We start from the raw sequence: 15,503 nt of genomic DNA, 5'->3' as shown, positions 1-15,503 counted from the left end.
ACATATATTTAAGTCATATTTCATTTTTTTTGCTTCTTCATACTTATTGGTTTTCTGATTTAAAATATTCAATCCATATAGATATGCATAAATCAGAAAATGGAAACTTGTCATGATCCTATCGCATAGAGAAAACACTTTGAACAACATTGTATGAGCTCCTTCCCAATTTTTTTCTATGCAGAGAAATATATAATCATACGTATTCGTGTATATGTAAAAATGATTACCTACATTTATAGTTATATATAACATATATAATAAATCATATATTCCATTTATGTATGACCAAATTTTTCTCTCAGAGGATCCTGTAAAACATTATCTTCCAACTTGCTTCTTTAAGTTACCAAGAAATTATGGGTACCTTTGCATATTGACACGTCTAGCCAACTTGATCTTTCCAGTGGCTGCCTGGTCTTCCATGAAGAGCAGTGCTCAGCCACATAACTTACTCCCCACTAATGGGCAGTGGGGTTATGACCTTTTTCATGTCTTTCTAGGGGAGAGAGAAGAGTGTATTTAACCCCTTCTGAAATCAAAGCAACGTAAAATACACTTCCTAAAACCCTCTCTCTTCAGCGTGTTTCAGGGAACTCTGAAAATTTCAACACTGTCCCCTCTTAATTTGGGTTCCACATGTCAGTTTTCTAGAACATCATTATTGGTTTTCTGATTTAAAATATTCAATCCATATAGATACTTAACAGGTGTTGAACAGAATACTAGGTACTGTTCAAAAGAACAAAATAGCCCTGGCTGGTGTGGCTCCGTTGGTTGGGGCCTCGTCCCATGCACTGAAAGGTGACCGGTTCCATTCCAGGTCAGGGCACATACCCAGGTTTTAGGTTCGATCCCCAGTCGGGGCGCATGAGAGAAGCAATGGATCAATGTTTCTCACATCGATGTTTCTCTCTCTCTCTCTCTTCCTTTTCTTCTCACTTCTCCTCTCTCTAAAACCAATAAAAACATATCCTGGGGTGAAGATTGAAGGGAAAACAACAACAATAAAAAAATTGTCTATATGGATTATAATGAAATCATCTCCAAGGCTTATTATGAAATGATATAAGAGGTACTGTATAATGTCATATGCCTTACAAATATATTTAGAGCTATGTCAATTCTTTGCATGAGTTAGTTGCATAGAATATCTCTGGAAGGAAGCAAAGAAACAGGCGGCTGATTGCTTCCTAGAAGGGGATGTGGGTGGAGGACAGAGCAGAAGGCCAGGGAGGAGCCACACGTGGGTCCCGTGGCCGGCCTTCCCCACCAATTATGGGAGAGGCCTCTGCCACCACCACCAAGCTCCATGCATTGATTCCTTGGAAGTCGGCTAAAATGCTTCAGGCCACACACGTGGTGTGGCTCAGTGCTTGAGCAACGGCTTACGAACCAAGAGGTCACAGGTTCGATTCCCAGTCAGGACACATGCCAGGATTGTGGGCTCGATCCCCAGTTTGGGGCGTGCAGGAGGCAGCCGGTGGATGATGTTTCTCTCTCATAGATGTTTCTATCTCGCTCTTCCTCTCTCTCTAAAAACACATTTTAAAAAATGAAATAAAATGCTTCAGGCCAACCAATCATCTGACCCGACTGCTGCCTTAGTCTCCAGGCCCCAAGGCTCGGGATACAGACAGCCAGGGTGGGAACTGCCGCTCAGGCCCAGCCAGCAGCTCGAGGGCTTCAGGAGGGTCTGTGTTTAACAGAATGAGGCCAAGAACGGGAGGGGGGTGGCTCCCCAGAGCAAGGCTGCCTTGGGAGCACGGGCAGCTCGCAGCCAGAAAACAGAAGGAAAACTGGAAAGGCCTGCGTCTTCTCTGCCCCTTTAAGAAAGACACCTCTGGATGCTGGCTGGGGGTCCCAGCAGGAAACAAACACACACAGAAGGGCTGCCCAGCCAAATAAATAGCCATTTATTAAGGTACTTGTCTCCCAGCAGGAAATCAGCATGGGGGAGGGTCTCCGAGGAGGACAGCCATCTTTAAGAGAGAGGCTAAAAACCTTGATTTGAAACACTTGTCTCCAGATGGGACCAGTAAAAACTCAGGCCTCCAGCCTGGTTCCAAACCTCACAGGCAAAGAAAAAAAAAAAGTTAGCAAAGAACTTTCTAGAACCTTCTTTCCAGGGCAGGAAGCAAGGCCCTCCGCAGGCCACCATGCGGGCCAGTCCACCTCAGCTTCCCCCAGACGGGTGCCTCCAGGGCTTCCTCTGCGTTTGCGGCTGGGGCCAAGGTGAGCGCCCTGCAGCACGTTGTCTGTGGAACGGAGCCAGGACGTGGTCTGAAGAGGGATTTCCCGCCTCCACTCTGGGCAGGGCTCCGGGCAGCACATCCAGGATGGAGCTTCCCCCCCGCCAGGCTGCTCCGGCCTCACGGCTCCCCTCTCTTGAGAGAGCCACGCTCTCTCCTTCCATGGAGCCTGCACAAGGCTTTCCTGCTTCGCCTGGTATGTTCTCTCCCTACCACACCCCACCACCAGCACCAGCACCAGGCGCCTTGCAACGCCTCATCTGCGAGCCCGGGCCACCTGGGAAGGTGTCTCTGATCACTCCGAGGAGCCCAGAGGCCTTGTTATGGGCTCTGCTGTACCCACCCTGTCCCCAAATTGCACATTGCCAGGGCACCTCACAGCAGGCATCTCAGTTTATGTAGGGGTGGCTGCCAATTGCTATTCTTCTCCACTGCTTCTGTCATTCACCGGGACAGCCATAGAGCATGGCCCATATCAGGCCCTCGATTTAATATGTGTTCAATGAATGAATAAATGAACCTCAGAAAAAATAAGTGATTATGCCTCAGGCTCCTCGGCAAGTGTTCAAACACTTGAATGCATGCATGAATGAGGGAATGAATGAATGAGTTCATGAGTGGGTAAATGAATGAGTAAATGAATAAGAGTGAGTGATTAAGTAATGAATGAATACGTGAATGAATAAGTGAACAAAGGAATGAGTCAATAAGTGAATACATAAGTGGAATAATAAATGAGTGAATGAGTGAGCGAATTCATGAATGGGTGAGTGAGTGAGTGGATACATGAGTAGAATAATGAATGAGTGAATAAATAAATGGGTGATTGAATGAGTGAAAGAGTAAGCAAAGGAGTGAGAAAGGTAGTGATGGGGCCCGGGGGGTGGCCCTATCAGATAATACCCTTTGTCTGCCTCCGTTTCCCTCTGTGTAGTCAGAGGAAGAGGCAGGAGAAGATGGCATGAATATGACTCCAACACATGGCAAGAGGAGGGCATTGCTCTCAAGGGCACGTGGGGGCAGGGAACTTCCAGGCAGAAGCTGACTCCCAAAGGGGCAGCTCTGTCCCTGACCCTTTCCACCTTCCCTTGTTCTGATCTTTATGGGGCCATCTGCCTTTTAGCATCAAAGGAGACAGCGGGGCCGCGATTTGTCCCACAACAGCTCTATAAAAATGTAATTACCCAATAACCCGCTGTCTGCAAAACAAACCATCTTCCTGTTTCTTCTCCCATAAAAAGCACTTGACAGCCCTGTTCTATCAGCTTATAAAACCTGGAGAGAGTTGCCTTAGCCCTCTGTGGAATGGAACCCCTGAGGGGGAGAGGCCGGAGGCCGGAGAAGCACACCTCTGCCCCCCACGCAGTCAGCTGCCACGTCGCCGGAGGTTTCCAGTGAAGGCGAGGGGGGCCGTCATCGCCGTGGGATGCGGGACTGGACAACGCAGGTCACACCTAGAGAGGACAGGGGCTTGGAGACGCTGAGAGCCCTGGCCTCCTGCAGCCACGGCAGCATCCTCTCACCTCCAGGAAGGCCGGCCCTTCATTCAGCCACTCAACAAACACGGGCCAGGCACCTACCACGCACGAGGCCTGCAGCTAGGGTTCAAGTCCAGTCCAGCATGTGCAGGTCTTTCAGGAAACCCACATCCACAATATGCATGCACTTATTTTAAATGATGGTGGAACACTTTGATCTGAATTTATTGACATGCAAAAAGTATGTTTAATCCATTATTACATGGATGGGGCAGGTTTATAAAACAGGATAGTATGGCTCCATTTTTATTTATGTTTTAATTAAAAGGAAAAAATAAGGGAATCTGGGGGGGGGATGACAGACTTGTTTTATATGTTAATTGTGGAGCTATGCAGTGGGGTGAATTGTGTCCCCTCCCAGAAAAAGCTATGTCCAGGCCCCCACTCACCTTACTTACTACCTTATTTGGAAACAGGGCCTTTGCAGCTGTAACCAAGGCAAGGATCACGATGAGGTCATCCCGGGTTAGGGAGGGTCCTGCATCCAATGAGACGGGCCTCTCAGGGCAAGGAAGGGAGACTGGAGAGGCTCGCAGGGGAGGAGGCCACGTGGAGACAGGCAGAGACTGAGGGAGCCGCCTCAGCCCAGGAAGCCCTGGAGCTGGAAGAGGCAAAGAAGTCCTCCTCGGAGCCTTTGGAGGGCGCATGGCCCTGCGGACACTTGGATTTCAGACTCTGTCCTCCAGGGCTGGGAGAGAACACACTTCTGTTGTTTAAGCCACCAAATTGGTGGCGATGGTTACAGCAGCCACAGGATGCGTTTGCCATTGAACCGTCCACTAAAATGGGTCATCTATTGCACTGGTGGTCCGTGAGGTCCGACAGGTTGGCGACCGCTGGTCTATTGTATTTAAATTGTACTTTTAAAAAAATGTACTTTACTGATTTTTTTAGAGAGAGAGGAAGGGAGAGGGAGAGGGAGTTAGAAACATCCATCAGCTGCCTTCTGCACAACCCCCACAGGGGATCGAGCCCGCAACCCGGGCATTTGCCCTGACCAGGAATCGAACTGTTGGCCTCTTGGTTCCTGGCTCAAAAGCACTCTTCTAAACAGGGAGAGCAAGGACTCAGAATAGACATGTCTTTAAGAAAAACATACAGATGGCTACTAAGCCCATGAAAAGGTGCTCAACATCATTAGTCATTAGGGAAAGGCAAATCCAAACCACAACGAGATGCCACTTCACACCCACAGGGATGGCTACTGCCAAAGATGAAAGAACAAGTGTTGGTGAAGATGTGGAGAAATTGGAACCCGCGGGCACTGCTGGTGGGAATGCAAAACGGCTCCGCCACTGTGGGGAACAGTTCCTCGAAGAGTTCTGTGGAATGACCGTATGATCCAGCAAGCCCGCCTCTTGGTATACGCCCAATAGACTTGGCAGCAGGGACCCAAAGAGATATTTGTACAACCATATTCTTAACGGCATGAGTCACAATAGCCATAGGTGCAAAGTGTCCGTAAACAGATGAATAAACAAAATATGGGATGTACAGGCATACCATAATGTTATCCAGCCTTAAAAAGAAATGACATGTTGACACATGCTACACAACATGAATGAACCATGAAGGCATGATGCTGGGTGAAAGAAGCCAGATAGGAAAGGATACATCTAACAGGATCCCACTCACAGGAGGTGCCTAGCACAGGGTGCTCAAGGAGACAGAGTAACAGAGAGGACCGGGGTTGCGGGGAGGAGGAGTTGGTGCTTAATGGGTACAGGATCCATTTGGGATGATGAAAAGGCTCTGGAAATGGGTCGTGGTGAGGGCTGTAGAACACTGTAAATGTACTGTCACTAAATTGCACACTTAAAATGGTAAACTTTGTTGTCTATTAGATCTATATACTATACATTTTGTTATTTATTATATAAATCTATATATACGTAATGGAAAACATAAAATTTACCATTTTAACAACTTTATTTTTTTAAATATGTTTTATTTCAGAGAGGAAGGGAGAGAGATAGCTAGGTAGAAACATCCATGATGAGAGTAATCATGGATCGGCTGCCTCCTGCACGCCCCACACTGGGGATTGAGCCTGCAACCCAGGCATGTGCCCTGACTGGGAATTGAACTGTGACCTCCTGGTTCAGAGGTTTACACTCAACCACTGAGCTACACCGGCAGAGCTATTTTAACCACTTTGAGTTACATATACCTAAAATAGGAGAGACAGAGATATTAGCAAGAACTTAAGGTGCTTTTTGTTTTCGTCTTTATACTTTGCACTTTTTGGTGTTTCTAATACTTGTTTTACTATGAATGTATGTTGTATAAAGAACTCACAGTCTGGTAGGGAGTAGATAAGGAGATCGGCTAGGACAGTATGTGGTAATATACATACCGCGCCGGACCCATGGAAGGGTCCCCAGAGGGAGGACGATGAGCAGGAATGAGCCAGGCAAAGAGGTAAGGGGAGAGAGCGTTCCCGGTGAGAACTTGCATTGAGAGTGCAAAAGCACCTGCTTTGATTCTTAGCCTGGCTCCATACTTGCTGTGTGTCCTCGGGTGAGTTAGTTAACCACTCTGTGCTTCACTTTCCTCATCTGTAAAATGAGGAGAACTGCACTTCCCCCAGAGGATGTTGTGAACATTAAGCGAGTAAATATATATAAAGCGATGACAACAGTGTCTGACATATGGTAAAGACTGTATAAGAATTAGCTTTTTATTTCACTGACTATAAAGGACAGGAAACTTCTGGAAATAGTACAAAGGAGAAATGGAATGGCTAAAAGAGCCTGGGCAAAGAGCAATGGAAGAATCATCTTCATTGAAATAAAAAGCGAGTCAAGCCTTCGGAAAAGAACAAAACAAAGGGAAATCGTGACTCTGGTCTTATGATGACGGGATTATGTTTTGAACCCAGATATTTATAGCGAACAAAATTGAGTTCAAATGGGTTTTGACTAAGCAGAAAGATGCTGAAAACGCATAAAGGAGTCAGCCTCTTTGTTAGAGAAAGCGCCACTGTATTCAACATTTGGAATTGATGAGTTGGTTGTTTCCTTTGGGGAGGAAAGTGTCTTGATATTTCCGAGTAAGTCTTCCTTCCCACCCACTCACTCGCGACAACCTTCTACCCCAGCCTAACACCCCTGCTTGAGCATTGAGGGGGGTGTGTCCGCAGACAATATCTGGAATATTAGCCGTTTGGAGGCTCAGAGCGGGATCTGTCATCTTCATCAAGATGCAAGCAATTCCTCTGCGCAAGCATCCCTGATAGTCCACAAATCGCCATTCAATAAATTCCAGGATTTCAAAGCTGTGGTGTAAATTTCCAAGCCAGAGCATCGTGGAAGCCTTAAGTGCTGGGTTTCAACCCTCTAGACTCCCTGGAACCGCTGTCTGGGGTTCTGGCAGCATCCACATGGCCCTTTCATCCTTCCAAGGGATATGGATGGTGTGTGAAGCCAACGAGAGACAGCATGTGGTCTCTGAGTGGAAGCCACAGCTTGGAACCGCTGTGAAATTTTAAACGGCGAATCTCTGCTCCTCATTCCTCTGCGTTGTCATCTTTTAAATGGGTACAGCAATTGTTTCTCCTGGCAATAATAAAAGGTCTTAGAGTCTTGCCAAAACCGGTTTGGCTCAGTGGATAGAGCGTCAGCCTGTGGACTGGGGGGTCCCGGGTTCGATTCCGGTCAGGGGCATGTGACTTGGTTGCGGACACATCCCCAGTGGGGGGTGTGCAGGAGGCAGCTGATCGATGTTTCTCTCTCATCGATGTTTCTGACTATCTGTCCCTCTTCCTTCCTCTCTGTAAAAAAATCAATAAAATATATTTAAAAAAAAAAAAAGGTCTTAGAGTCTTGAGGGAAGGAGGCAGGGGTCAGTTTAAGCCTAGAAATATTAGGACTTTATTTTGCATTGGGAGGAAAGGTTTATAAACATTCTTCTACCCATTAGTAATACATTCAGCTTCCAGTAATAGCATATCTCACTACAGAGCCTTAAATGAATACAGATTCGTTTTCCTCACATAACAAGAATCCTGGAGGTGGTCAGCTATGTGTTCTGGTTCAGCCATCCAACCATGTCTTGACTAAGACTTTGACAACATAGCTGCTGTGGCTCCAGCCATCACATCCAAATTCAAGACAGAAAAAAACTGGAAGGGGAGCATGCTGCATCTGCCCCCTTCTTCCAGGAGAGTACTAATAATCCTCCCGCCCCCCCCTCCCCGAATCTCTTACAACAGACCTTTTGGACAGAAATGGGTCACAAACCCTCCCAGCTGCAAAAAAAAGCTGGGCAGTTAGGGACCAGAACTGAGACCAATTAAGATCCGTAGCCTGGTTCTGGGCTCATCAGGAGACACTGGACCCACTTCCCAGGCTGGTGGAGAGAACGAAATGAAATGATCCACGGGGAGCTGTTGGTACTGGGCCTGGCATGCAGCACGTATTCAGTAAGTGGGAACTATTACTCGGACCCTGAGTTCATGGGGTTAGGTTGGTCTCCTTTTTTAGTCATCTTGGCCTGGGCAGTCTTCAAACCCAGCCGTGCCAACCGATTCGTCCTTATAGGTGTTTTGAGATGTCTGAGATCAAGGTACTTTTTCCTGTCCACGAAATTCAGGAAGCACCTAGATCAATGTCTAACAAACTCTACAAGAAAAAATAAATCAAAGAGCGCTGAGGAGTTCAATTCAAAATAAAGATAAAGCAACCCCAAGATCTCTTCAAACCACCAGTGGTCAGGGGAGGTCTCCAAGTTAGTCTCAAAGACATCCTGCCTGTCTTGAGCCGTGAAGAAATGTCTCAAGTGATGGAATTGGGAACATACGCCTTGATTCATTTGGGGCTCTGTGGCCAATTAAGCCAAGTCAATAAGAGGAGTTATTTAAGCGATTGGATAAACGCTGTTTATTATTTAGCATTTTATATTTGCTCAGGGCTGATCTGTCCTCTAGCCCTACCTGTTCTGGACCCCACATTGCTAATTAATTTTTTTCACGGATGGACAGGTGCTTGGAATGAGCAGATGGCCCATTTTGCAGATAAAGAGAGTGAGGCAAGGAGAAAACCCCTCACATGAGAAGGCTGTTTATCAGCTACAGAGATGAGAACAGGACTGATTGGGAAACTGACCCAAATGTGGGTGAACTTACCCCAGATCAGCCAAGACGGCCACCCACAACTTCTACCCTCAAAGTCCATAGACTCAGATGTCCTGTCCAGGGAGAAGGACTGTGTGAGGCTCAGCGGGCTCTTAATAGCAACAACGGCAATAGTAAGGATAACAGACACTGCTGTTCCTCCCCCGAGGCCTCACTCTGATGCGGGCACTGGGCTAAGTTCTTTGCCTTCGCTGCCTCTTAAATCCTCCAACAACCTTCTGAGGTAGATTCTATAATTAGACCCACTTTACAGATGAATAAGCACAGAGATATGTGTCTCGCTCGGCATTCCTCAAAGCAGCAGTTTATCAGCGTCCCGGCCACAAAGAGATCGCAGACTCACACTGGACAATTTCGGGAGGGGACAATGTACAACGCTGTGGGCGGAGCGGGGGGGGGGGGGGGGGCAACGCAGGGACTGCGCACGCCCCAGAGCCAGCGGCCTGAAGGGCTGGGGAGGGAGTGACTCCTGGGACCTCCAGAGAGGGCTGTCAGGAGCTGTGACCTTAAGCTGAGGGACATGGCAACTCACAGCAACCCCCACACCAAGGGAACGGGAGCGGGAATAAATGCCCCAATCCCACTGACTCGCTGCTGATGCCCCATTGGCTGAGCCCACGGAGGAGCCAGAGGGCAGGGGAGCACTGAGGGAGGTCAGCTGCAATGCAGAGGGCCAGAGGGCCAGAAGGAGGGCAAACAGAAGACCCCAGCTGCTCAGGGACCCTGAAACCTGAGGCTGCCATCCCCCACTTGTTCTCGGGTTGTGACCAGTAGGGATCGTTCTGATGATGGCAAAAGCGGAGCATGTGAAAGAGAGAGGGGGCTTGTACAGAACATAGGAGCAAAATCTACTGCCATACAAGGTCCCCGCCCAGAGCTCTGGGTGTCATGGAGGATTCAGATGACAGATGGTGGCAAAGTCACGACAGAGAGCCCTAGGCACTGGCAAGGCCACGGCAAGCTCCCGGCTTTGGGCATCAGGACCACTTCCTGGAGAAAGGGAAACCACCTGGGTCAGGAAGACAGAGAGGAGTGGGTCCTGTGAAGGGACAGGAGACCAGGGTCGATGTCCTGGGGGCAAGAGAGAGAGGGCAGAAAATTAACTTAAAAGAGTTCAGCTGGCTGGAGGGTGGTATCTGAGGTAGAAGTGGGAGAGGTGAGGCTGGAAAGGTAGGCTGGGGCCCGGTCATGCAGAGGCTCCCAGACCCTGGCAATGAACTTGACCAAGAAACCAGGGCAATAGTGAACCCTAGAAGAGATTCAATCAGGTGAGTGAGAGCGAGGAAGGGAGGGAGGGCCAGAGGAAGGGAGGGAGGGGGTGAGGGAGGAGGGAGGGAGAGATTGAGCACATGTGTGGAAATAGATCCCGGGAGGAGGATGGAGCTCTGCCTGTAAGCAGATAGAGAGTGGGAGTGTGTCTGGTATCTAATTTCTGCTGGCGTGTGCGGCCGGAGAAGCACATGCGTGCCCTGACCTGGGAGGAGGTCAAAGTGACCCGCGAACAGCTGAACATTCCTGATGGGTCTGTTTCCAATGCAGGGGCTGTTTCCAGGAGCTCAGCAACTTCTCCCGCCTGCAAAGTCCACCCACAGCTATCCTCCCCATACTCCCGCCCCCGCCCCCACCCCCGCCCCTCCTGGCTCCCGGGAGGGCTCACCCAGCTGCCAAAACGCAGCGGCTGGAGAGGAGCGTGGCTGAGAACACGGGACTCTGAGGATGACACAGACAGCTTACTCAGAAGACAGAAAGTGATCTGTCCTTCGCGGACAGGCACCACGAGGAGGCCAATGAGCTGTCAGGTATAATTAGACTAAGTCCCAGCAACAGGCGTGGTGCCCCGTTCATGTCAGCACCCTTTTGCCCGCGTCTGTTTCTGGGGCCTGAGCGCCATCACTTGATCTGACCCCTGACCTAGGGAGCCTCCGGGCACAATGGGGCCTGTGGCTTGCTCTCAGAAGGACACGGCTGCGCTCATTACCCTGGAGAAATGAATAATAATCAGTAGTAAGTAATAGAGAATGGTGACGATGACAGAAATAATAACGATGCCATCAGAGCGACCACCTTTGGAGGATCCACTGGGTGCCAGGGACTTAGCCAGGTTCTGAGCGTACGTGACCTCATTTAACCAACCCTATGGGAGGGAAATCTTATCCTTGTTTTCCGCACGATGACAGTGAGGCTCAGGGCCTTTAAGTGAGAACAGCAGACATGGAACTCGGGTTTCTGGACTTGCAAGCACAGATGTTTTTTCTCTTGTTTTTTGGTTTTTTTGTTTGTTTGTTTTGGTTAATCATCACCTGAGAATATTTTTTCCATTGATTTAGGGAGGGGAGGGGAGGGGAGGGAGGGAGGGAAAGATAGAGAGAGAGGGAGAGAGAGAGAGAGAGAGAGGTCAATGTGAGAGAGACACATCAATTGGTTGCCTCCTGCACGAGCCCTGACAGGGGCCAGGATCGAACCTGCAACCCAGGTACATGCCCTTGACTGGAAATCGACCAGAAATCGAACCCAAAACCCTTTGGTGCACAGGCCCACTGCGCTCTAACCACTGATCACACCAGCCAGGGTCAAGCACAGGTTTGTTTGTTTTTTAATTTTTTTAAAAAGGTATCTTTATTGATTTCAGAGAGGAAGGGAGAGGGAGAGAGAGATAGAAACATCAATGATGAGAGAGAACCATTGACTGGCTGCCTCCTGCACGTCCCCTACTGCGGATCAAGCCTGCAACCCAGGCATGTGCCCTTGACTGGAATCAAACCTGGGACCCTTCAGTCCGCAGGCTGAAGCTCTAGCCACTGAGCCAAACCAGCTAGGGCACAGGTTCTTTTAATATTTTTATTGATTTCAGAGAGGAAGGAAGGGAGAGATAGAAACATAAATGATGAGAGAGAATCATTGACTGGCTGCCTCCTGCACGCCCCCCACTGGGAATCAAGCCTGAAACTCAGGCATGCGCCCTGACCAGGAATCGAACCCTGACCTCCTTAAGCACAGATTCTTAACGGCCATGGCTGATTGGTCGTCCCTACTGACTCCGGGTGGCTTCTAAAATGTGCTGCCCTTGTCCCAGCTCACGAGTGAGTTCCAGGTGCTCACCTTGGATTCTGAGAACTGGGTTCGCTGGGCACTGACCCCAAGTGACTGGCTTCATCCTCCGGTTTGAGGAGCCCAGCAGGCGAGGGGGCGAGCAGTTGTGAGAGGAAGCTTGGCCCCGATCTTGGGAGGCACCGACGGGGTTTGAGGGAGACAGTGAAGTAAACTGAGCTGGTCTGGCCTGGGACCCATGTGCTCTGAACACCCTTCCCCGCGCCCAGCTTCGGTATCGGGCCCCGCACGTCCGTGTGCTCACACCCCCAAAGCATTGAGGCAGCCCTGCTGGACCCGGCCGGCTGTGCAGGAAGGGGCCCAGCAATGACCCTCCAGCAGGTCCAGTCACTGACCCCGGCGGGAAACCGTTTCTCCATGTAATGCCACAGGACGCTGCTCTGGGGCAGCTGGCGGGGACAGGTGAGCTGGAGAAGGCAGGCTCCCATCTCCCAGCCTCAGCGTCCCCAGCTCCCGCCCATCCTCACCAACGCCCTCTGCCTCTCCTTCCAGCTCTCCACACACCCTCCAGGCCGCCTCTCTTCAGAAACAGCCGTGTCCTCCGGGCGGCCGAGCACGTGGAGGCAGACAATCTTTCTGATGGGACCGGCCCAATCCCTCACGGGTCAGACGACTTGTTTCGCGGCGCTCTGCTCTGGCCACTGGGCGCAGACAAGCTGGCTCCAGGGCATTAAAAGGTCACGCATCAAGCGCCCCAGCAAGGCAGGCCGCTGGGACTCTGGTCAGCGGAGCCCCAGGGATGAGCGTGGCTTTCTAAACGCACCAGCAAAGAGCACTGTCCTCAAAGAGAACGAAAGGCGTGGGTCAGAGAGGCTGGAGGCCTGCCCTCGGCTGCAAAAACTGCCTGAGGCTTGGGGAAACGGAGGCTGCCTTGGGGCAACTTTCTTGGAAACACTGTCTTGGAGAAAACGGAGGCAGTAACAAAAGGGAATTCTGCGGAAGAGCTGGAACCCACGGGTTCCTTACGAAGACTCTCCAATTCCAACCTGGTGTAGAGTGTGCATGCAAAGGCAACAAGCAGAGCCTTTTAAAGTCACTGTCGGCCTGGCCAGGCGGCTTGCTTGGTTGAGCATTGTCCGTGCACCAAAAGGTCACACCGGTTTGATGTCTGGTCAGGGCACATACCAGGGTGCACGTTCAATTCTCCGTCAGGGTGAGTGCAGGAGGCAACTGATGAATGTTTCTCACATTGATGTTTTCCTCTTCCTCCCTCCCTCCCCCTCCCCCTCCCTCCCTCCCTCTCCCTCTCCTCTCTCTTTAAAATCATATTAAAAATAAATAAATAAAATCACTTTCAGGCACCACATTCCTGCTGAACTCTACACATATTATCTCATTTAACACAACTCCACGGGGTGTTTCCTTGAATCCCCAGGTGACAGGTGAGGCTGAGAGGTGACGTCCCCTGCCCAGAGTTACCAGGCTCATTAAGGGGTGGAACTGGGACTCAGCCCAGGTCTCCGGAGTTCTAGGTTGGCCTCGTGAACTCTGCGGGGAGAGAGCACAGCAGGTGAGGAGCGGAAAGGAGTGGGCAGAGAGCTGGGTGAGGCCGGAGCGGGGGAGGGGTATTTTTTTAGCTGTTTGTTTTTCCCAGCACAGTGCAGGGGAGAAGGAGCCCGGCAGGCCCAGCTGGTCCAACGGGGTGATCCTGGGAAGGACCTAGAAGACGGTGCTGACTCACCACGTGGATGTGTTACAACTCGTAGAAAACCTGCCGGCCGGTGTCTTCGCAGAAGAAACTCCCCTCCTTTTACAGACGTGGAAGCTGACACGGACGGGAAGTGTCTCCCCCAAACACAGACTCCTTCCAAAAACGCTTCTTTTTCCAAGAGTAACAACAACCATGGAAACAATAAAAGCGGCCAGCCTTTTCCTGAGTGTGCAGTCCATGTCAAGCTCTGTGCTCCGTGTTAGCCACACACACCGTTCACCCTTCACAAAAGCCGCATGGTGAAGTTCCAAGGCTCAGAGAGGCTGGGCGGACTGCCTAAATCACACAGCAGTCAATGGCGGGAGTGAGATTTTAGAACTCGGCCTGGCTCTGGAATCTGAACTCCGACCTCCCAGGCTGTGCTTCTGCTCTCGAACAGCGTTTGTTCAGCGAACATTGATTAAGCACCCACAGTGTGCCGGGTCCCCCCTCTCCATGAACTCGCTAGATCGTCAAGAAACAGACACGTACAGAGATGACCTCACACAGTGTGAAATGTTTTAATGGGAGAGGAAGCCAATAACAGCCTGAAGTGGACAAAGATTTCCGAGAGGGGTTCCATGAGCGGAGTTTTGAGGGATGCGTAGGAGTTTGCCAAACAAAGACAGAGGTAGGTGTTCCAACAGAAAGAACAGCAAAGCATGAGGCAAGAGATAGGCAGCGTGCTTCACCCCCTCTAGAGAACGTGAGAAATTTTAGTTAGCAAGGATATGAAGTGGGGGACGGGGACAGATGAGACTGAGGGGCAAGCCCCATGGCCTCCCAACAAGCAAATCCATTTCTAAAAATCGTGGTGTCACTAGACAATGGAATATTACTCTGCAATAAAAAGAAGCGAGTAATCTAAGCGACAATACGGATGAATCTCAAAGCCATTATGTTGAAGAAACTAGAACCAGACCCAAAAAGACATATGCTGTATAATTCTCTTTAAATAGAAATTCTAGAACAAAAACAGAAAAACACGAAGTGACACTGATATGCATCAAACCCATGCTTGCCTCTGTGTGTGTGGGGGGGAGGCGGGGGGGTCACTAGAAAGGCAATGAGGAAAGCTTCAGGGTGAGGGGCAGGTCCCATATCTTAGGTGCAGTCCTGGTAGCACGGGTGTGCACATTTGTCAGAAATCATCAAGCAAAACTTGTAAGATTCGTGACTTTTAGTTTGTGTGAACGACACAGCATTTGGAGAGAGAGAGAGAAGAGGACACAGAAAGAGTGAGAAAGAGACCTGAGCCTGTAGGACTACGGCTGTGAGCTTCAGGTCCCAGCTGGGCATTAGGCGGGAGCCGCCCTCCATTCCTGGGCACCTGGGCCTCCCCAGCATGCCAACTGGCTTCACCAAAGCCGGCACGGCAGAGTCTGCGAGCCAGAGAGAGGCTGCAGTCGTGTTTAGTGGAATCAGGGGAATAACAGTCATGCCCTTTTCTTTTTGTTTTGTGTGTGTGTTTTTAATATATATATATTTTTAAAATATTTTTTTTTTATTGATTTCAGAGAGGAAGGGAGAGGGAGAGAGAAACATCCATGATGAGAGAGAATCGTGGACCGGCTGCCTCCTACACGCCCCCTACTGGGGATCGAGCTCACAACCCGGGCATGTGCCCTGACCGGGAATCGAACCAGCGACCTCCTGGTTCATAGGTTGACGCTCAATCACTGAGCCATGCCGGCCGCGCCCATTCCCTTTCCATATTCCACTGGTGAGGAGCAAGTTACAGGGCGCCACCTGTAGCGACTGGTGAGACCCCTGCAATATGG

The sequence above is a fragment of the Plecotus auritus genome (genome assembly GCF_963455305.1).
Source record: "Plecotus auritus genome assembly, chromosome: 13".
In the NCBI taxonomy this organism is placed as follows: Eukaryota; Metazoa; Chordata; class Mammalia; order Chiroptera; family Vespertilionidae; genus Plecotus; species Plecotus auritus.
This window is presented reverse-complemented; position numbering follows the sequence as displayed.